This window comes from Dreissena polymorpha, chromosome 13, assembly GCF_020536995.1.
Source record: "Dreissena polymorpha isolate Duluth1 chromosome 13, UMN_Dpol_1.0, whole genome shotgun sequence".
Taxonomy (NCBI): domain Eukaryota; kingdom Metazoa; phylum Mollusca; class Bivalvia; order Myida; family Dreissenidae; genus Dreissena; species Dreissena polymorpha.
Window position 1 is genome coordinate 71,304,585 of NC_068367.1, and position 24,984 is coordinate 71,329,568.

The 24,984-nt window shown below is 32.5% G+C and overlaps 1 long non-coding RNA gene across 1 annotated transcript in view; it reads left to right on the top strand.

The window, feature by feature from the left end:
* Positions 1–24,315, top strand: part of LOC127855211 (uncharacterized) — a 39,612-nt gene extending 15,297 nt beyond the window's left edge. Inside the window, exons 2-3 of the long non-coding RNA XR_008037403.1 lie at positions 23,777–23,959; positions 24,182–24,315. This is a non-coding gene — a long non-coding RNA (uncharacterized LOC127855211). The remainder of the gene's footprint in view (positions 1–23,776; positions 23,960–24,181) is intronic.
* The last annotated feature ends 669 nt before the right edge of the window (positions 24,316–24,984 follow it).

Sequence of the window (24,984 nt, forward strand, 5' to 3'; positions counted from 1 at the left end):
GATTTCATGTAGAAATGTTTTTATATGAAGGGGCAGCTTTGATTTTCATTGAAAAACAACGTGTTAAACTTAAGCGTGATTCAGAGTGTACATTGCAAAAAGACATTCGGTCCGCTAGGCAATTAAGCAAATTGCACGTGCAAGAACGTTGGTACTTTCAAACGTTTTTCGCAATGTCGCAGATGAACCCATCAACATGTAAGTTTTCAAATATTTCAATTTCGTTAACAATGATAAATAGCCCCGCGCCATGCGTTCTATAGACATTAACCATTTTGTTCATTTTTTATAAGAAGCACCCGGTTAGTTAAAAACTATATATATAGTAAGTAATTTATTATTGTTCGATAATAAATAAGTTTTAATACAACTGAACTCAATATGTATATGTCTGCAGATCAAAACAAATACACGTTTAATTTAATATTAAATTAGTGTAATACTGTAAAAGTGCATGCTTAAGCGATGAATCAATACAACCCGCTTCGTTTTTTGACATTTAAAGAATTAATTGAGCTCAGGCGGCAACATGGTGAAATGATTGTGTAACCTGCACAACGTTTTCGCTTAAAATGGTTTTCTCACAGAGGTTCGAAACAGGATTGTCGTTGCCTCCCTTGTCGACAGTCATAATGCACACGTGTAATGCATTCATTTAACTGAAACAACATAAATCCTCCAAATAAAACCATCGAAACGATGCAAATTGTTATCCATATTGTCTATGTTCATATTTTTACACATAGAGGTTCAAATGTCAACATATCGTACAGGATGTACGTCTATCACTTATTTACCCATTTTGATTGTCATTCTAAATCACAGTCAAAAATTGTTTTCTGCCATATTAAATTACTGATCAGTCTGCACAACTGGTACTTAAGATATGTTAAAAAAACACCCAAACCAGTCAACAACAGAAAAACACTGTTTTCCAATCTGTAAAGACTGCAATCAACAATTATTAGATCTGAAAGCGCATTTTTGATATGGATGGACCTGTACCTAATATTTGTATATTAATAATTCAATAAGTTTTTTTTTCTATTTTGGGTACTCATATTAAATATTTTATTATTTTTTTGTATTCGCTTGAAAGCGATAAATAGATTTATTTATAAAGAACTCTTTCGTTGTATACTTAACTTAAAACATACTTTAAATACAATAGTTTGTCTCTACCTGAAATCTTACAGAGGTTTGCTAATAAATATTTCTGGACCAGTTTTCAAAATTGGTTAAAATCAAAAACTTCATTTCGTCTATAGCTTTTTATATAAACTTTAAAATGACACTTGAAATGGAAATATAAATAACCAAATATAACAAGTTTAGACCAAACAAAGATCAACAAATATTGAATCTTACACTAGTTCTTACTGAATATCTCAGGTACGGCATTTATAAAGAAAGAATGCAGTTTTAAACAAATGCAGATATCTACTTTTCAATAACATTGACTTTCTCGACCTCGAAGTTACGAAGTAAATTAATATTTCCGGCAGTATTTACGCTTAAATCATAAAGTGTACTTCATACTTAAGATATTAATATAACCTTTATAATCATCCTTGAATAATTAAAGTTCATAGAGAAAATGTTTGGGGCAAAGGCATTACTGCAATATATGCTTAGAAAAGCTAACTCAGCATACTGCATTACGTGCATTGTCGGATAACCACGTTCAACCCATTCCGCTCCTCTTCATTTATCGACCGTGGTACATTACAAACTCTTTTTACCGTTTGAGGGTGTGTCAAATCCAGTAATTTCATTGGATCTCTCACGATTTAATGAGGAATTATTTACCAATGATACAACTCGTTCTATAGAGACTTCGGGTTTGTTGTGAAATTAGCGTTGTCCGTAGAAATGAAATTTCTTTGTGCATGCGAATACTTTACCATTCACAATTTAGACGACTTTCAGAGTATAATTGTTCCTTTTTATAATGCTACAACAAAACACACAATTTCTATGGCTGCCGCCATTGACTAGAAGAGGAAGAAACACTTCCAAAGCGAATAGTATTATTTTTGTAAACTGCGATTTCATTGGTCTTCTGAAAGGTTACAGTTAAGGTCAAAACGGCGTGTATTGCCTATTTTGTCCCACGGTTAATGCTGGAGAGTAACGGAATGAATTAGTCGTGGGTATCCGACGATGCATTACGTGTTGAAACTGAATAACCTTGCAGAGACACATATTTTATAAATCCATCGTGTATATTTCTTATTAAATTTCTTTTAATTAATGATGTGGTGCATATCGAAACTATGTTTCTTGATACACTTGTTTTTAATCCGACTGTGCGAAGTCATACAATGTTGTTTATTAGAAAGAAGCGGATGCACACTTTGCTTACGCTGTCATCTGCCGATTCTTTCGGTATCGTAATAGCAGCGGGTCAAGTTATAGCCAATATAGCGGGGATCAATTAATCGATTATAAGATTGTCTTTATCTAAAAATAGTTGTTTACCGCTCACCTGCTCGTTAACAACTGCTTTACTTCCAACTTTTCATCTCAATTCATCCCTGACATCGACTGCGCGGGCGCAGAGTGTAATCTAATCTTATTTTATCCAAATTAACCTCTTTAAAGACTGCGCATGCGTAGAGAGTAATCCCTTTAAGAGATAAATTACGCAATTCATACATATTCACCGCTGGAAAATATTGAATACAAGTGAATTCGGATGAAACACATGAACGACGGATTATTCCCTAATAATCGGTTGAATTAGTGCTATTTTGTTAGGATTCTTAAGATATTAATCTCGAAACAAAATCCCCACTGTACGTCTAATTACTCAGACTCATCTTAAAAGTCAGCATATTCGTTAGAAATGAATCAGAATAAACAAAGCAATCAATTCGATACCAATGTTGTATAATGTATACAAAAAAGCAACAAAAACAGCAAAAACGTTTCTCACAAATAATTTAGAATGAATCTGTCTGCGAATGCTCATGATAGGTCATTATTTTCGTTATAAACACATTTGGTTTCGCTTAAAATGCAGAAACATGCCTATTATCGTGGCTTATATTTTCAAATATGTTTTTAATATGTGAGAGGTTAGAAAAGCTATCCAATTAATTTTATCATTTTTTCTTTTAGCAACATGGAGAAAACTAAGTACCTGAGATATTTATGTTTTGTTAAAACATTGTTGAAATGTAAAAACTAATTCTTTATGCTTTACATTCTATCGAATATCGTTCGAGACAATACAACGAAAGCACCGTAACCATATCAATACTTAATTCAATAGTTATTTTTTAAGTTCACTTGATCAATCAAGCAATATATATGCGAACTTTGTTGTTAAACTTAATAATCGGAATTGCACGTTAGACAAATGCATGTATCTATCGTTATTGTTTGAAAACAATTACACCGACATGCTTGTTTATTTAAATGAATACGGAGGTGGTTCGGAGACAGTGTCAGCATGCTGCGTTATGGTTTCATGGCCTGCACGAAGACAATTTTGCTAAGTACGTTCCCTTTTCCTTTTGAAGCGAACTGAAATCTTTATATTGTATACACGCATTTATAAGATGCTGTTTACAAGAAATAATAGTTGCATCACGTGTTTTCATATGAAGGTCAAATATTTTTCGTACAATGTCTGTTCAACTGACCATGAATCGTCGCTTTGAACAAGTTGATTTATATCTATTTTACAAAGCAACGTAAATTTAAATGTTCATTTCTTGCAATATTTTATTTAACTAATTCAAACATGGTGTTTTGTAGGCGAGCTTTAGTAAAGACTGAATGGTTGTTTAAAACATTTTTTAATATTCCAAATATACTATGCATTTCAATAAAGTGTGTCATCAAATGATATTATAAAAGATAATAAATTTACAATTTCAAAACTGATTTTAGTACTTTTATTTGTAGAAATGTAAAAAGAAATTCAGTTCGAAATAATCTTTACCACAGGCGTAACTGACCATCGTTCGAAATGGCATCTAGTCGTTTGCCTCGAATTTGGTAGATGTCCATTTTTCATAGCGATTAATTTCCTTGCCACCTTTGTTGTTTTTTTTCTTACAAATAACTGTAAGTATATACACATTCAGGTAATAACCCATAAGTTTTGCAACTATTTTAAATTATGAATAGGTAATATCAAATATATGTTAAAAAAACAAGTTTAAAAATACTCTAAAATGTATCCCTTCATTGTGTTGAAATATATAAAAAGTATGTAAATGATCATTATTTTAATAAATATCAGCAGCATCAATATCATGTCTTTGTCGGACGAGTAACTGGATGCTTATACTTTATTTGCTTCCTCTGCAGACATAAAACGACTCTCGAACCTACAGATTTTATGTGTCTCATACTTAAATCGTGAGGTGGTCGGGTAGATAAACGGCAGATAGTCGTTTTATTTATTTTATTAACACGATTTCACCTCGACATAAGCACTGCGGAAAAAAGTAGTGCAATTTATTAAAATCTAATATGAACACCTATTTGTAAACGTGGAACTAATATGCGGAATGGGTATTCGAATTGTTTATTTCACCAAAGCACGCACAAATTTAAACGGCATTTCACTTCCGTTTTTTGGCATAAAACAAGTTTGTTTCAGAAATACCATTTGAAAATATATGTATCTGTTAAGATTTTATGTATCAGGTATAAAGTCTAATTATTTGCGCAAAACTGTAACTACTTGACTGGTTATTGACTGGTTTTCATATATTAATAAACAAACAGAATATATATGTTTCAGAGCGACCTGTATTTAAAAATACGTTTATTTATGGTAGAGGTAAATAATTACGTACAAGAACAACAAAATCACAGGTACTCGTTGAAGACTCGATTTTATCTTTATTCTTCAGACTGATGGAAAATATAAAGATAACAAAATCACTGGGCTTTTATCATAAACCGCAAAGTACGTTTTAATACAGACATTTGGACATATATACCGGCAAATTATGATGCTACTGCATAATAACAGTGAAGTCGAATTGTATAAGTTTTCTTGATGTATTTTTACTTCGTATTAAACTACAATAAACTAGCTTGCCTTCAACTGACAATGTTTAAACAATAACAAACTAGATGGCACCCAACTGACAAGGTTTTAACTTTAATAAACAAGCTTGCCCTTAAATGACAAGGTTAAAACGATACTAAACTAGCTGGTCCTCAACTGACAAGGCTTTAACGTTAATACACTACAACTGACTAGAATAAACAAGCTGGCCTCCAACTGACACGTTTTAGATTATAATTAACTAGCGTGCTCATAAGTGCAAATGTTTAAACGATAATAAACTAGCTGACCCTAAACTGACAATATTTAACATATAATAAACTAGCAAGCCCTCAACGGACAATGTTTCAACTACAATAAACTAGCTGGCCAACAACTGACATGGTTAAAACTATAATGAACTAGCAAACCCCAAAATGGTTGAAACTAAAATAAACCAGCCGATCCCTAACTGTCAAGATTTAGACCATTATAATCTAGGTGGACCTCAACTAAGCTTAAGAATATAATTACCTAGCTGACCACTAACTGACAAGGTTTAGATCATAAACTAGCTGGTACCAAACTGACTAGGTTAAGGCTATACTAACCTAGCTGGACAAAACTGACAAGGTTAAGAGAATACTGAACTAGCTGGGCCCAAACTGACAAGGTTGAGACAATAATAAACTAGCTCGCCCCACCTTCCACTAACAAGGTTGATACTATAATCAACTAGCCGGACCCCGACTGACACTGTTTAGACTACAATAAAATAGCTGGCCCCCAACTGAAAACGTTAAGACTATAATAAACTAACTGACCCCACACTGACAAGGTTAAGACAATACTAAACTAGCTGGCCCAAACTGACAAGGTATAGACTATGATACACTAGCTCGCCACCCCAACTAACACGGTTGATACTATAACAAACTAGCCGGACCCCGACCGACAATGTTTAGACTACAATAAACTAGCTGGTCCTCAACTGAAAAGGTGTAAACTATAATAAACTAGCTGGTCTCTACGTGTAATTGACAATATGAAGACTTGAATAATCTAGCTGGGCCAGAACTGAAAAGCTTTAGACTATAATAAACTAGCTGGACCTTAACGGACAAGGTTTTGACTATAATAAACTAGCTGGCACCCAAGTTAAAAGATTTAGCCTATTATAAACTTGTTGGTACCAAACGCACATGGTTTAAACTATAATAAACTAGCTGACCATCAACTGACAAGATTGAAACTATAATAAACTAGCTGGCCCCTACCTGAAAAGGGTTTGGACTGTAATAAACGAGCCGGTGATTAACTGACAATATTTAGACCTTTATATTTTAGGTAGACCTCAACTTAAAAGCTTAAGACTATAATAAACTAGCTGGCCAATACCTGGCAAGGTTTAGACTATCGTAAACTAGCTGGCATCAAACTGACAAGGTATAGACTATGATACACTAGCTCGCCACCCCAACTAACACGGTTGATACTATAACAAACTAGCCGGACCCCGACCGACAATGTTTAGACTACAATATGAAAAAGTTAATCAACCAATTAGACACACAGTATCATTAACGAAGACGTATTTTCTTTTTTTAAAGTGCCCCGTGCGTTGTCGTAATGCAAGAAACAAATTGTTGACTGGTCCCATTCCCTGATCAAATACAATATTTAAGACACCAATTATTAAAAACGTGTCTGAATAATGATTTTCGCATAATATTGAAAATATGTGAACACAAAATAACCAAGTAAGATTAAATTAATTGAAACAAAAAAACTGTTTAAACAGCGTGCCAGATTCGGAATATTAAATCCACAAATAAGATACCAAATACATTTCATTTAACTATTTGATATTAGGTTTGTGGAAGTTTTTAATTTATGTCATTTAGTTGTTTATAAATTGGTGTATTGTGCTTATTTGTGCCTTCACTTGGCTTTTATTATATAAGTGTCACGTTAGTATTTTAACGCAGTTTACTAGTAGGTAGTAAAAATACAACTTTATAAATTTCATTGGCATATAATGAGCATTTAAATTCACTGCCGACTTCTTAAGATATAATGCTTATAGAGAATACTAGATATATATAAGCATTATGTAATATTATATATATATATATATATATATATATATATATATATATATATATATATATATATATATATATATATATATATATATATATATATATATATATATATATATATATATATATATATATATATACCTCACATAATTTTTTTTTGTTTGCCTATATAAACTACACAGGTCGGTTATTTTGAATAGTGCCCGGTAAAGATGCGCGCGCATCCAATAGTGCCTGCTAGAATGTTAGTCATTTGTAACATTTGTGCAAGTTTTACAACGCAAAGATTTTTTCCAGTACTGTTTCCTTTGTTAACAAATTGTTTTTTAATATACATTGTGTAATCTTGTTTTACACCGGTACATATTAATTATAGTCATTGATGATTTTTGGTGGAATTTATATTGTGTTATTTAATTTTATTTCTATTGACATTTATCAGCACAAAAATGTTCGGTATAATATAAAAAAAAAAAAACCTCACTTCAGGCCCAATGGCATCGGTCCATATACTAATTGGGGCTCCTTGGCTGGCCATTTTTCTGCCAGAGGGCCCTCAGTGAGTTTTTTTTACTACTACTACTACTACTACTACTACTACTATTATTATTATTACTACTACTACTATTTATACTAATTCTACTACTACTACTACTTCTACTACTATTACTTCTTCTACCTCAACTACTACTATTTATACGACTAATACCACCACCACTACTACTTTTACTACTACTACTTCTTCTACTCTGAATACAAATATTTCTACTACTAATACTATTAGTACTAGATAGAAAGATAGATAGATTTATTCGGCATATACATGTCAAATGATAGCATAAACAATTAATCACATTTTGCATAAGAACAAGATAAATTTAAAACAAACACATATACTAAGAACTAAAAATATCACAGATAGAGCTGAAATCATGAGGTATACATGTGTGTTACATTTACAATACTTTTATACAATTTCTCAGATTCTTAAAACAAAATTAGATTAGAACAAACACATATATTTAGCATCATAGAATTAAATTTGACTCAATGAGGTAAAAATTTGAGATACATTTACATACCTTAATAAAATTTATAATTTTCACAAAGAAGTTTAAACCAAATTCAGCTTAAGACAATCACATACATTGAACACAAAAATATCACAGATAAAATTGACTTTATGTGGTATACAATTATAGGTACATTTACATTAGACTGTTTACTTATAGTTTATTTTAGTCTGATATAAGGACATGTACTGCCAGGAAAGCCCTTGAAAGTCTTGCGACTTATTCCCAAAGGGTCCTTTTCATTACTGCTTCATACAGCACATAAACTAGATAGCAGCTAGCTATAGTCATATTATGTTAAATGATTATTGAATTATTTTATACTTTAGTTAGCATATCTAAAATTTACAAAATGTATATATGCGTTCAACAATTTGAGCCAGCACATGATTATATAAACTCGTTACTTAACAAAGACATGGGATATCTAAATACTTAAAAGAAACAACACCGTCTGCCATGCTCAAACCCTAAAGGTACTTGTTAAGAAAATGTTTTTTGACTTCTTTTTTTAAATTTGAAGTGACTATTTATACATTGAATAGATTCTGGAAGAGCATTACACCATTATAATAAAAAGTTGAAGCTTTCGCTGATTTCATGACAGGAACATAAAAATTACATTTGCTCTTTCGTGTGCAGTAGCTATGAACATCAGATTTCTTAATAAAGTTTTCTTTCATATACACTGGATATTTGTCATAAACAATTTTATGTACATGATTTAGACTCAGTTGTTTAACTCTATCATAAAGTTTTAATATTCCTAGTTTGTGAAAATCTGAGCAGGTCAGAGTGGTTCTTGGTGGAACATTTAAAATGAATCGCACAACCTTGTTTTGTGTGATTTGTAATTTAGACTTAAGAGTTTTCCTCAGGTTATTATACCAGGCCGAACAAGCGTAGTAAAATAAGCATTGAATTAGTGAATTACAGAGGGTTTTCCTAGTGTTAAAATCCAGTACACTGTTGTGTCTATACATGAACTTAAGTCTCGAGTTGACCTTACTGATGATGTCGTTTGCACATTTATTACCTGACAGGGTGTTATCTAGAACATGACCTAACTATTTCACCGACTTTTGAGACTTTATAGTTTGATTATTACATATGACTGAGAAATTTGCAATCTTTTTAATTTTCCGCTTACTTCCAAAAAGTATACATTCTGTTTTACCTATATGAAGAGACAACTTGTTGTCAATTACCCAGTTATTGCAGTTTGCTAATTCACATCCTAATTTTGTACTTATGACATTTGGATCTTGATGTGAGAAAATTATGGCGCTATCATCAGCATACAACAGTAGTTTGCAATCTTTGCTTATACTTATTTCCATATCATTTACATATCATAGAAAAAGAAGAGGTCCTAAAATACTACCCTGAGGGACACCACATGTTACTGTTTCCGAGTCTGAAAAAGTATCTTTTACATGCATTGTTTGCTTTCTCCCAGTTAAGTATGAGTGAAACCATTCTACAGATTGAACCCATGGTCTTAAGTTTTTCACACAGTATAGTGTAATCTACTGTGTCGAATGCTTTTTGTAAATCGAGCATGATCATGCCTGTGTATAACCCTTTAGCAGTTTGTGATTTGTCGAAATCTGTTAAATGTACCAAACATGATTCAGTTGAAAAATTTGTTCTAAAACTTGATTGAAACTGATAAATTATATTATGTTTCGCTAAAAAGATTCAAGTTGGTTATATACACACCTTTCTAGTACCTTACTAACAATACATAAAATACTGACAGGTCTATAGTTACCTACATCAGTCTGGATATTTTTCATAAAAAGAGGTTTTACTCTAGCAGCGTTTAGCTCTGTTGGAACTTCTTTATCAACTATTGATTTATTTATAATAAAGGTAATAGGTAGTTTTAGAAAAAATGCCCCATCCTTAATAAACCGTGCTGGAATGTTGTCTAACCCAGTACTCTTCATAGGATTAAATGAACATAGTTCTTTATAAACATACTCTTCACTGACTGTTTTAATATAGAATTTTTTTCTCTGATGGAACCTTGTTACTATAGTATTCTTTAAAGATACTACATGAGGTTTTAAATACATTTGGGAATACCGGTAGTTTGCTAACAAGCATTGATGCTACAATGGTAAAGAAGTCATAAAAATAATTTGCAATCTTTTTGTCATCAAAACAGATTTTATCATCTATGTTTTAAACAACTTTTGCAGAAGACTGAGATTTGGAGCTATAGCCTAGATCTTTTAAATGTTTCCAAAGCGATTTTGAGTCGTTTTTATTCTCTTCAATTTGATAAGTGATATATTCAGATTTAGATCTTGTTACCTCTTTTTGAACCAAGTTCCTATACTTACAATAAGACTTATAAAAATCTTTCTTTTTTGAACATATATAGAAGGCGATCACGCTCTTTAATTAATGCAAGAATATCAGAAGTAAGCCATGGTTCTGTCCTTTGTTTGAGTCTGACACTTTTTATTGGAGAAACTAAAACTTTGTGGAAAATATTTCTAAAGTTATCCCAGGAGGACTCCACAGTACTGGCAGTAAAAATACTATCCCACGTGGTTTCCTGTAATAACTTCAAAAAACTTTCTTTACTGTAATTTTTAAGAGACCTAATTGTGGTTATTTTACTTACACTAAATTGACCTTTAACAGTCTTACGAGTAAAGAAAATTGGTAAATGATCACTAACCCCAAAGGGAAGTGTTCCAGACTGAAAAATCTTATTTTGATGATTACATAAAATCAGGTCAATAATAGAAGATGTCATGGGTGTTATTCTAGTGGGATCTGTAATAATTAGTTTCAAGACAAAAAGGCGTAAAATATCATCAAATTTATTAAATAAAAAAGATATTTTCTGTTTGAAACAAATATTAAAGTCTCCAAGCAAATAACATTCTATGTCTGTCCTGATTTTAGACAAAACCTCTTCAAGTAAATCCGAGAAATCATTTTGATTTGGAGGTCTGTAGCATGCTGCCACTACTTTTGGTTTTGTTTTAGGAAAATATAGATCTATCCAACAAACTTCAAGGCTATCATTTTGTAATTCAGTTCTTTCTGAGAAGGCCAAATCACTCTTAATATAAATACAAACCCCACCCCATGTCTATCTCTATCTCTGCGTATAATATTGGAACCGTCCAAAGAAACCTCAAATTTTGTTACTGAGCTGTCAAGCCATGTTTCTGATATGGCAAGAATAGAGATTTTTGTATTATTAACAAAAAATTTAATGTCGGAGAGTTTAGGTAATAATGAACGCACATTTAAATGTACAAAATGAATACCTCGCATTTTTAAACAGTCATTATAAGTTGAGTTAAAGTCATGCAAATTGGAAATATCATTGACTTCACTGAAATCGGTCTTAAAATTCTCATTTTCATAAAATGGCTCATCTAAAATTTCATAAAATGGTAAACATTTTAAAGTACACAACTTACACAAAAATTTAAAATGGTTATGTTCTTTTACATTAAACAGTTTTTTGTTTACACACTTAATATGAGTTCTTTTCTCACAATCATAACAGTCCATGGTTTTGCTGGTTCGTATCACTCCTTTCTCGCACACTTGACACGGGTTCTTTGGCGTTCTTGTTTTTGAAGATTTGTTGATGCCAGAGTTCTGCACCGGACCTGGGTTCATGGCCACATCCCCCGCCAGGAGAATAATAAAACGTATTAATTGTCCAGCATTTATAGCACTAGGCCGTCTTGAAGAATATTTTACGTGAAAGTATAGTTCACAAAATTTATCACAGTTGAAGCTGCTGCGTGACAGTAGAATGTTATAACTGTCAAACAAGTTGAAAACTAAAGTTGTTCTATTGAGTTTATATATATATATATATATATATATATATATATATATATATATATATATATATATATATATATATATATATATATATATATATATATATATATATATATATATATATTGTTCAGATATTTCATTTCCAGGTTGACTGATACATTGAAATAATGATTCATCGTGATTTGCAAAAGATGCATTATTTTTGTTCCTCTTGAAGTGAATGTTCAGGCTTTTGAATGATACTTGATATTTTTCATCTACTGGAACTGTATTCAAATAGTACGTTTCCCTTTGTGAGCCATTGTAGATATGTACGAGAATTGTTAGCGTTAAAATGCGACGCTGGAACCAATATGTGTCCATGGTCTACATCTTACAGGACGCTTAGTTGTATTGTTAAAAGACGAAAGTGACAGCAACAGTCAGTGTTCAACAAGGCGCTTGATTCTGTGTCAGTCTCACTCAGACGTGTAATTTCTTGTCCAAGCGTCTGGTGAACTTGATCACATTTGAAAATTACAAAAATTGTCAAATTTGACTCTTTCTGCACTTTTTATCTTGAGTTACCGATTATAGAAGCTCAACTACGTATTTCTGCATCCAGTTGCACTAAAGTTTATTTAAAAATATGCTTTAAAAAACTTGAAATTTTAATTTTTAACGAGCCACGCCGAAAGCCCGGTTTAACTAGGTTAGAGGTTTCACTAGTACTACTTTACTACTACTATTACTACTACTACTACTACTACTACTACTACTACTACTACTACGACTACTACGAACTACTACGAACTACTACTACTACTACTACTACTACTACTACTACTACTACTACTACTACTACTACTACTACTACTACTACTACTACTACTACTACTACTACTACTACTAGTACTACTACTACTATTACTACTACTACTACTACGACTACTACTACTACTACGACTACTACTACTACTACTACTACTACTACTACTACTACTACTACTTTACTACGGCTACTACTACTACTACTACTACTACTACTACTACTACTACTACTACTACTACTACTACTACTACTACTACTACTACTACTACTACTACTACTACTACTACTACGAAGACTACTACTACTACTACTACTACTACTACTACTACTACTACTACTACTACTACTACTACTACTACTACTACTACTACTTCTACTACTACTACTACTAGTACTACTACTACTACTACTACTACTACTACTACTACTACTACTACTACTACTACTACTACTACTACTACTTCTACTACTACTTTACTACTGCTACTACTACTACTACTACTACTACGACTACTACTACTACTACTACTACTACTATACGACTACTACTACTACTACTACTACACTACTACTACTACTACTACTACTACTACGACTACTACTACTCTACTACTACTATACTACTACTACTACTACAACTACTACTACTACTACTACTACTACTACTACTACTACTACTAGTACTACTTCTACTATTACTACTACTACTTCTTCTACTACTACTATTGCTACTACTACTACTACTACAACCTCTACTACTACTACTACTTTTTCTAATTTTAAGCGGTTTCTGTGCGTTGCACTGTACTTAATAGGCTTTTACACATCATTGGTTGCTATTGGTTGCACTAAAGTACGTTAAATATTGGATTTTTTTAAGCTATAACTACAAAGCGCGTTGCAGTAGAATAGCGTCAAGTTACCCGTCGTTACCATGACCACCATAATCATCATCAATATCATCGTATTAATTGTAATCATCATCTTCATCATCATCATCATCATCATCATCATCATCATCATCATCATCATCATCATCATCATCATCATCATCATCATCATCATCATCATCATCATCATAATAATATCATCATTATCAGCTGCATTATTATATCATCATATCATCATCATCATAAGCAGCAGCAGCAGCAGAAGCTTCATCAGCATAATCATCATCAGCAGCAGCAGCATCAGCACCAGCAACAACATCATCATCATCATCTTCATCATCATCAGCTGCAACAGGATTTTTTTTATATTTATCATTTTCATCACTGCCACCACGGCGAAAGCCCCAATGACAATAAGCAGCATTAACTACCCATTATCCTGAATATGGTTATTGTAACAACGACATCGACAACAACAATGATGATTTATTTGAAAGGATTAATGATACGTATGGGACAATCTAAAACCATTTAAGTTAACATTTGGTTGTACAAATATAATTGCACTGCCATTTACAAATTACATGTAACACTGCAGCATATTTGTTGGTATCGAAAACCCAAAGTTTGCTGTTGCCAAATTGCTGTACTACTGTGTTGAATGGTTTGTTTACAATTAATTCAAAGGAACTAATACTAAATTATGGAATCTCATATTGGTAGGTTGAGCCATGTCCTTTTCAGATTAGAAGTAAAACAATGTTGCATGACGAGTGCCATATACTGAACAGCTTGCACCAAACAACTAAATGTGTGCTGGTTACGGTGGTTAACATCGGTAAACTATATACTTTGGTTGACATACACGAGCATTGCTTAAAATATATTGCTCATCTCAATTCGCATTCTAAGTGACCCAAATCTCAGCGCGTTACGACGTGTATCTCGTAGTGTCTGATTCGTTGATTATTCAACTCCCAAATTAATGAATAAATTCCGCTGTCGATACTTTGTTTTATGTTTTGCATTTCTTAGCTTAATGTGTGTTCTTATAATTGTGTAATAATGTGTTGAGGCGATCGCAGTTAATACATACGTTAACTTAATTAAACTTAGATTCTGAATGGTATTTAACATGGTCGTTGTTTTCAGTCTAAAGAGTTTGATATTACCTAGAAATAAACGCTTAAAATCGATTAAATCGGCTAAGGTTACTATTTGTTAACAGTTCTACACCGTGTATTTAGCGTTATATAAGGCCTTCACGTCATTCTATGGAGTTAATACCGGATATAGCTCCTTCATAAATAAGACGAAAAATATTGTGAAGCATGTTGTAACTTTGTTGAGAACAATGAGTATCTCAAGTGAGAAACTGTTCGCAGTTCAAACTGCTTGTTCCGGTCATGCACGGATTAGTCAGTTTTATAGCCGGAAGTGCGCGAACACTGATGCGAATGTTATGAAAAGATATATCATCATCATCACCACCACCACCACCACTCTCCAACACTTATCGGTAATTATTTGCTATCGATTGCATGATTTCGGTCTTGAACTGGTTCGTCTTGCACGCACACCAAATTATACATCAGTTAGATTCTTGAACAGTTTTCGCCGTTGACTATTCCTTATGTGTTAATGTTTCCTTATCATAAAGCTTGGCATTGCTTATGTTATTTGTTTTAAATGAGTTACGCTTCACACTTCATGGAATATTCCAACATTGTATAATTGATACTTGTAGTACTATATACATAATATGTATTTGACAAGACTTAAAACTGCCGACGGAAAGCAATCGAAGTATTTTATCACACCTCATAAAGTTCATATACACTTATATACTATTATTTCGTATTTATTTGAAGGTTTCACAGATTTTAGTGAGAAGACGAGCAATAGTGAAAATTAGATCATAAGGCCAAAAATTGTAAAATCAGTAAGACGTGTAATTAAATATATTGTGTTGGTCTTTTTTAAAAATCGTATCTTTGTCCTCTAAGGATTGATGGTGTTTTGTAGATTGCGTCCAAGTGTTTCCATTTAGATACATACCTGAACAATAGATGAGAGTTGTGTGTGTTCTCCTTAATACGGAAGATTTTAGTCGGTTAGTCTATTCATAATGTTATTTCTTCAACTGCAAGTAAGTGATGTCTGAAGACATGCTAAACTAAACACTACCATCATGCGACTATGTACATGAACATGTTTTTGTCTTATGAAACCGATTGGCTCGTGAAAGAGTACTTTTTGAAAATTAAAGTTTTACTGACAATATATAGTGGAAGGTATTTCTTGTTTCCATGACGCTCGTTAAAACAACGAATAATAGTGTTATTACCGTGGTTAATGAAAGTGTTATAGCTATGCTTTATCTCGGCAAAAAAGCACAAACACAACTCAATAGATAAATAGTATTTGTATTTGTTTCAGTGTGTTGTGAAATACCGAACACAAGTACCTTTTCATATGACCCTGTATCATTTTGAAAATACACTTCTGTTAGAGTAACGCACTAAACTAGCTTACCCCCTCCCCCAACTTTACATTAAATTAGGCCACTCAAACGAATAACTTATTATAAGGTAATGCTATTTTGAGCTTTCGAGCTCAAAATCAAAACGCGTCTCTAAAAGCCACAATATATAACCTTTCCCCGAGGCAGAATAGCTGTATATAAGAAAGTTTGGAAATAACACAAGACTATTATTTACGTATTGCATTTAAATTCCCATTGTTAATTATGCTACAATACAACAACAATCAATATAGGTTTGATTTTGTATAAATCACTACGATCGTCAATCAGCGCGTCCGTCCGTCGGTTGGTGTTTTGTTCGTCTGTCATGATGTTTTTTTGCTCTCTTACCAATCCGTTAAAGAATATAACTGTTCACTTCTATGAGAATGGAGATAGTGCGTCGCATTCAAGAACAATCCGGTAAACTTCGTTGTCAATGCTTTAGTTGTGGGGTCATTTGAATGGCCGACATACACTTCATTTAACGAAAGAGGGCTTTTCATTGCCAGCAGAATTCAAAACCAATCGACACGCAGAATATATTTCGAATAATTATTTAATCTATGCGTGGTGTGTTGGGCGCAGCATGTGGGTGCTTTCAAGGTTAAGTAAAAATGCGACTCTCGTTTGTTACAAACAGGCTTGTTTCTGTTCTGTAAATTCAACATGCAATGGCGAATTTTAAAATAACTTGGAACTCATAAGAGCATACGAGACATTGTGTTGCTCGCAAGCACCAGGTTTGTTACCTTTATGCTCACGCTTCAAAATATAGAACATATCATCACATCTCTTCATACATGGGAACAAAGCACAGTGGAAATAATCACCTTTCATCAATGTTTTCGATACTTCATATTTCAGATTTGTTCATGGTGTAGCAAACTTAATTACACAATTATAATGTCATAATGAAGTTTACTTTATCCAGTAAGTTATGCGAAGGTTATGCGAGCTTAGACTAATGTTCCTCCTTTTTAAAACGTTAAAGCCGGCTATAGTCCCGATTTACTATATGTTTTGTTTCACTCGTTTAAACATCTAATAGTATGAAATCAAATGTATCAAGGATCATTAACAAATTTTGCCGCTAATGATTACAAAGCATCAATGGAAATTTTACAAATTTCTCAGACATTAAGTATTTTTTCTTCTGTTTGTTTACCCAAATTGTCATCGTCATTCAAAAGCCAACAACTGCGATCATTTCAATCGTGAATCATCCATATAGAGGACTGTTAAATTAAGTGCAGTGTTCCATTTTAACTTGTAGTTTCATTAGTGGAAGTTCAGTATATTGCCAACCAATTGTGTTGCTCTTCGTTGTTTTCGCTCCAGAAATCTTCTTTAACCTCGTTGATGTCATGAGATGTTCCCATATTCAAGATGAGCTTACCTGAGCCTGCTAAAATATTGGTTCGATTATTCCGCCTCGGTCATGTGTTTTTATTCGACCTAGCGAGCGTTTTGAACATTGTTAAGCAGCACACCTTAGTTAAGTCCGGTTTGATGCGGACGAACTATCGATTAAATCCAATAAAATTAATTGAATTATAAATAGTTATTTTTAATTAAATTTATTTAAATTAATGATTTCAGAAGACATGCAAATTATGTTGATAAGACTAAACCGTGTGTTTACACAAATGCTTAATATGTAAAAGCATTATGATATACATATATTATATAACATTTATTCGATGTTTGTCTATATAATCATACAACTAGACGCGTACAATAACTGTGTATGTAGGAGAGCTACCGTTAGCAAATTCAGCCTGAAAACTAACTGACATGCGTTCAAATATTTCCGCAATGCTAACACAAATGGAATTAGTTAACACGTAATCCGATTCCCGGTAGGGTCACATCTTTTAATGTATTTTACCTGCCTTTTGTTTATTTAAGATTGTAATATGAATATATATTTTATTTGAACTTGGAATACAACATATATGTCATGCAAATTCTAAAACAATCGTATTCGCCCAAAATGCAAACAATCTCGGAAAACAGGGTGTCGGCCATAAGATTTCGACAAAAGCACAGTTCTTCGATAAAGGCATCCCACAGGTTCATCTTTTAACGTAGTTCGAAACGATATGTCTCAAAATAGAACAGATCGACTTATGATGAATAAAATAACCACACAAGAAAATAAGCGATCAATTAATGGCTTTTAAACGTGAAGAGGAAAGTTTAACCGTATTTTAAATCATCTTGTATGCTGTGCTGTGTCAAATTGTTACCAAGGTGGTGACTGCCCTTTAAAACTGAAGTTGTCTTTTCTTGTTTGTGGAACTAGATTTAAACTCGTGTTTATTTGCAATAATAAACAATGCAGAGTAAGTCGAAAAAAAAGAAATAACATAAAAACAGAATATGTTCACAACTGTTACTTAATTCGACACAGTGTGCTATTTAAATATCATAGTTTCAAACGTTGTTTAATAATAGATTTTTGGTAAATTTAGGATTTTGGGAGTTAAGTCGAATCGTATCTATATTGTTGAATAAATGGCACAACAATGAATAAATCTTCAGTTATGTATAAAGAACGATATCGCGGATATTTTGATTAAGTATAATACATTCTGCAAGTCCAATTCGATTTTTTTCCTGAAAGGGATTCGCGCATCTAGCTGTGAAATATTTATAAACCAGCGGTTATTTTACACGGACAACGAAAAAATTGCTATAACAAATGTACATGGAATGGTGTACATTGTGTTTTGAATCTTAAGCGAGACAGGTACACACTCGTGTATTAATTTTACAGGTAAGAAATGCTACCGGAATTACGTGCGTAAACCTATCCCTTTATCATTTTAATTCGTGTTGTTGATACTTACGACATTTGGGCACTTAACGGTGTATTTGATTCGTGCGTCACGTTTTGGGGTTAATGTATTTTCTATTTGAATACGCGCATGAAGTTTGTGATTAATTCGTGAATAAGTGTGAGTTTCGTCTAGTCCTTAACCCGCTTTAAATTCCAATGCTGTGATGTGACCGTTCAAAGGCGATGATTCCATTTTGGGTCATTTTATGTTTATAGTTTGTGTTCTGTCACAAGAGTAGTGGGTCAGAATGATAATTACTCTACTGATATAGTTTCTGTAGTTTTCTTGTTTACAAATACTAACTTAAAACGTCAAGTTACATGTAAAGGAGTAATTGTTATTGTTTTGACTTACTATAAGCTCACGATTTCATGATGATGATCTAGCGTCTTCTCTAAAGCCATATAATAAGATTATTTAATATTCATAATAAAGATTGTGCTTATTTTCATAAATCATCAGACTTATGTTGTTTTGAATGGTTCTTTAAAGCAAGTGTTTTCTTTTTTGAAGTGACTTTCATGATAATTACAGTTCGGAGTCTACGTTGTCCTTAAGGTCATGCTTAACGCGAAATTCTCCCTTGTCGTTCATTGGACTCGCATGTATTTAAACATGTACACCACAAAAATAGTTTGATTAAACCGAATATAATTCAGTATAGCGTATATTCAAATGTGAGGGCATATAGCAAAACACATTTTTAATACATAGCTGCATTGTAAATTTAAACGAGACATTGTTAAGCGTGCTTGAAACTTGATCTTGCGTAACGTCGGTATGGAGGGCTAGATTTCCATATCTATACTAAATGTGTGATCATTGTTTAGCTTTGTTTGATGGATTCCTATTGGCATTTCACAAATACCCATTGGCAAATATCAATAAGCATCTATCAACAGACAAGCGACAAACAGTAACTTTCATTTAGCAAACTAAATATATAATTTGTCAGTAACAAGCATGGATCATGGGCCTACGATAGGCTTGCACGCATATACCGTTCTGTTGCAGGTTTACGCATGCAATTTTATTACAACTGAAAAATAGAGACAGAGTATCGAACATATACGTATAACTACTGAACAACACGTTGTCACAAAACTGTATGCTAAATGCAAAGATTATAATAGAAAATGAATAGAGCGCAGCATAATTATATTAAACGATGTGTTTCATTCCTACTTTCGTTTTCCAATAAACTATAATGGATGGTATTTATACACATTACGGGAAATGTGTGTGTATTTAAGAATTAAGAATTATAAATTATAACGTGTCAGACTATGAACATGTTACGACGGAATGATTTTATTATCCCCGAATATAGGTTGTACTTATTACAGCGTGTATCTGAACAGCAATGTTCTTCAATGTTAACATACACGGTCTGTGCTAATGCTTTATGTGTTAAGGTTTATGTATTCATATAAATATATCTGTGAACAGTGTAAAATGGATCGTTTTAAGAAGATGTTAATATTATTTATCAAGTCGCAAAGATATATATCAACATAGAAAAAGTCGCGGTTGTAACAAAAGAGAAGCTTAAAACTATTCCATGTCTTACACAGAATTCACAATAATAAGATAGCTTTAGTCACACAATGGTCATCTCTTGATACTAAGACAGCTTTTTAGCTGAAACATAACATCATTTATGTAACCCCTTCCAGTTAAGTGCTGAGAAATAAGTTAGCAAGCATTTTAATTTTAATGTTGGCCTTTGTTGAATTCGCGTATGGGACTCAGACAGTTAAATGTGTGTCCCACTCACCATTTCGAGAGAAACAAAATAGATATCTACACGAAACTTCAAATACCGATTACTTATCAATCTCCACGCAGAGTTGTCGTTCCTTGCTCTCACATACAACTCTGCATAAGGCTCAGCACGCCATTTTGTCTACCAGATAGCTAAAACCGAACAAACGCATACAATGTATATTTGTGTGGATATTTAAGATCGCATGCATTTAATTAAGAAATATGACTTTTAAATGTACGATAAATCGTGCAAAAACTTGTGAGTTTTAATGCGACTCTTTGGAACTATTTTATTGCCCATTTACACAGATGTAATCATTCCACGCACTTCACAAATGTTAACAATTGTACATTTTTTTATTGAGTGACGTTAGGCATTGTTTCGACGTATTTATGTATGTTGGTTTCTTAACATAAAAAAACATATCAATTTTATAATAATTAATTAAGACTGATATAAGATATCATGGTATGAGATGGTTTTCTTTAATGCAGTTAATGCAATGTAACCGTCGTGCAAGAGATTGTTTAGTATACTGTAACCTCAATGATGAACGCTTGGAATGATCATGATATGAATGAGACGCTTTCATAACAATAGTCCGTTCTGAGCCCAACACAGAGGTGAATGTAATGTGACCGTCGTGCAAGAGATTGATTACTTATATGCATGGGGTAAACACTATTTACTTAAAGGGACTGTCAACCACGAATGACGAAAAAAGAAAAGTTCTAATATACCGTATTTTTTTACAATTGTTAGTTTATATTGATTAACATATCACGACTGGTACATTACAATACTTAAAAAAATCATATTTTCAGTATATTCGGTAATAAAATTTCGCGATGTAAAATCGAAAGTACATCGCGGAAATAAATAAAAATTTACACACTATAAATAACGCAAGTAGATCATTATATATATAAATATATACATTTGACTACGCATGCACAATTTGCATTTCTGGGTTTACCACATGTCGATGATGTTAAATCTACTGGCGTTATTTATAGTTAACTGTTAGTTACCTGGTAGACATACCCAGTAAAATTTATTACCAAATAAACAGAAAAAATGAAAACTTAACAATTTTTGTCAAGTAATGTAATATACCAGTCGTGATATTTTAATCAATATAAACTAATTATTGTAAAAAATACGGTATTTTACAACTTTTCTTTTCTTCGCCGTCGTGGTTGACAGTCCCTTTAAGATAGGAAGATAATTTATATTTCATTGAAACTTTATACATAAAAGGACATACTATACCATTATCTTTCCTTGCTATCGCATGTGTGTTTCGTAGGATGTAGGTTACCATTTCGTAAACTAGAAAAGTGGTTTCAACTCAATTTCTCACCTGTAAAGATTATACATTGAAACCTTGTACTATAACTCTGCTTTTGGTTGCATGGGTGGCTGGATTCAAAGTCAAGTTTCTAAGTAGTTTTAATATACACATTGGTTTCTCTCACTAACATTAGATTGATTTTAGCTTATGCTATGTAATCATACATTACACATGGTGTGCGTTGGTTAAAAGTGAAGATCATCGTGCTATTGAACTATGTTTACCATTTCATAACTGAGAATATGTGCCATCCACATGAGAACAACATTTAAGTTATACTAGCATACTTTTTATTAACATGATTAATATTAAAGTTTTGTATAATGCAAATACATATGAAACTTAGTCCAAGGTGTGAATGTGGACACTATTTTTATGTAATATTAGTTTACCCCGAGAGCGATTGTTATTGTGGTTCGTGCTTAAATATACTAAAATTAGAAAATGCATATTGCATCGATAGTGCGCATGTATATAGCGGTAATTAATGTACATTTAATGTGTAACGGTTTAATACTACTGCTGATTTTCCTGCTTCCAAAAATCTTATATTTAAAGAGATGTGACGTTGCTGCATTTCTTCCGATCCATATCAATATTTGTAAGCACGCATCCAATATTTGGGAATATATGAATATAGTAAGATAATAGTCGAATAAGCAGTTGCTTTCTTTTTGGTCGGTATGCAAATATAAGTGCATAATACATTTAACTTTAATTACCATTTGATTCAATGCTTGTGGTTTGCATCTTATGCATATATATCCAAGTAATATTTTGGGGTTTTGTACAATATGGATTACGGCATCCTTTAGAAATACGTTACGAAAATCTGTGATTTGACAGCTGACAATAAATATTAACCATTATTCATAAGTAAGTGAAAGATTTGTCTGACGAGTTAATTGTTTTAATTGACGACATTAATTTTCATTTACGCTTTCCATTGAAAATTAAATTTTGAATACGTCAATTAAATAAGATATCCTGATTTGATAAGGTGTGTCTAAGCGTTCAATTAATTCAAATCCTAGCCTTTGTATTATTAACATTCGTGTAATCGTCTCAAATAAATTGATTAACTAGCTGAAAATAGAAAATAACCAGTAGACTAAACATTTGTGTATATACGATTGTTAAATGTGTTCAAGTTTTTATTTAAAAAAATGTCCTCTAATACGAGCTTCAAAAAAAAGACATGTTTGACTAACTTATTGAGCCTTACATAATGATTTATGTAAGATGATACACACTGTGTGCCTAGATGTTCATGAAACATACAATTTAGGTGGGCATTGAAGGGCCTAAGACAGCGCGATAGCCTCAATTCCTACCTTGAACTATTCACATAAAGTAATATGTCAAGTAAAATGTGTACTGATGCAATTTTACGTTGTAATAAATTTTCATTAAAATGGTGTTTTACTAATAAAAACTTTGTCACTCGTCATTCATACATTTGTATATGATTTTGTTAGAATGCGTCGATTCAAATAACGTACAAAAGTATACATAAAACGATATAAAGTTATTGTATGACTTAGACAGCATCTTGTATGATTTCAGAAAGCACTGTATTGGAAGATACAATGGCACAAGATACTTGTTGGGATGAAACCGAAGTAAAACACATTGCATCAGAATTAAAGAATGGCAGATTTGTTGAACTTAGCCAAAAGTTTCTTCGGCAGTTAAAATATTGTTCCGAACTTACTAACAAGGACGGTGGATTCGGTAAAATATATATTTGTAAGTAAGCTCCCCATCATTTTATAATAAAACAACAACCGATTTGCAATTACTACTTTTACTTTCTGGTTTTCTTATTCACTTTTAATATGTTTTTACTTGTCCGAAAAATATATTTTTCATTCTAATTTAAATATTATAATTAATGAATGCCAGGTTTTGCTGGACGTAGAAGTCAGTGTTTTTCATGTGCACATGTTTCCTTGCTTTCTTTCTTTAAAGCTCGCGATTCCATCCCTGGATTCAAACACCGACTTGTCTTAAAGGAGATTGGAGGAGACGACGGGAACAACAAACCTCACACCCAACTTTTAAGTTCAGTTAAAAATGTAAGTAATAACTGTAGGGGTTATATGTAAAATGTTTTGTCTCGAATGAAAACAAAATACATATAAAATCAATGATAAGCTTCTGGCTATAAGATTGTTTATGTTTTATAAAAGCGTTATGCATGTTCGTTAGTTTGACTGAAAAACATTTATTTACGTCATCATTCTTTCAGGAGAATCTGGCATCACGCGTGAGGCATTTTGCTATTGTTCCACTGCTAGCATACCACGACGACATTTCGAATGGGTAAGCACATTAACATTGAAACCGTTTCAACGGAAAAAGCTTTCTTATAGTCAATAGACGAGAACGACGCTCGAAAGTAATTCTTCAGAAGCACTTTCATTTTTCATTATTTTACGTTTATTTGTAAAAAGATTTCGGATGAGGAAAAATGAACCGTTCAAATTTCTTTTGAACCAATAAATTATAAAATTAATTAATATTTAACAAACACTATTACTGAAAAGGGTTTCTAAATGATAAAAAGTCAGGGTACACATTCACACGATATGAACATATGTATTGTTACTGAAACTTATTAAGCAGTTTATCACTATTTAATTTGCACTAGAAATGCAGCCATTCCTTGTTGCTAGGTATCATGTATTCCAATTCCCTGATGACATGTTGACAAATTTATTCATTTCATCGAGAAACCTTAATATCTGACGTATTCCAGAGGGGTGTAAATC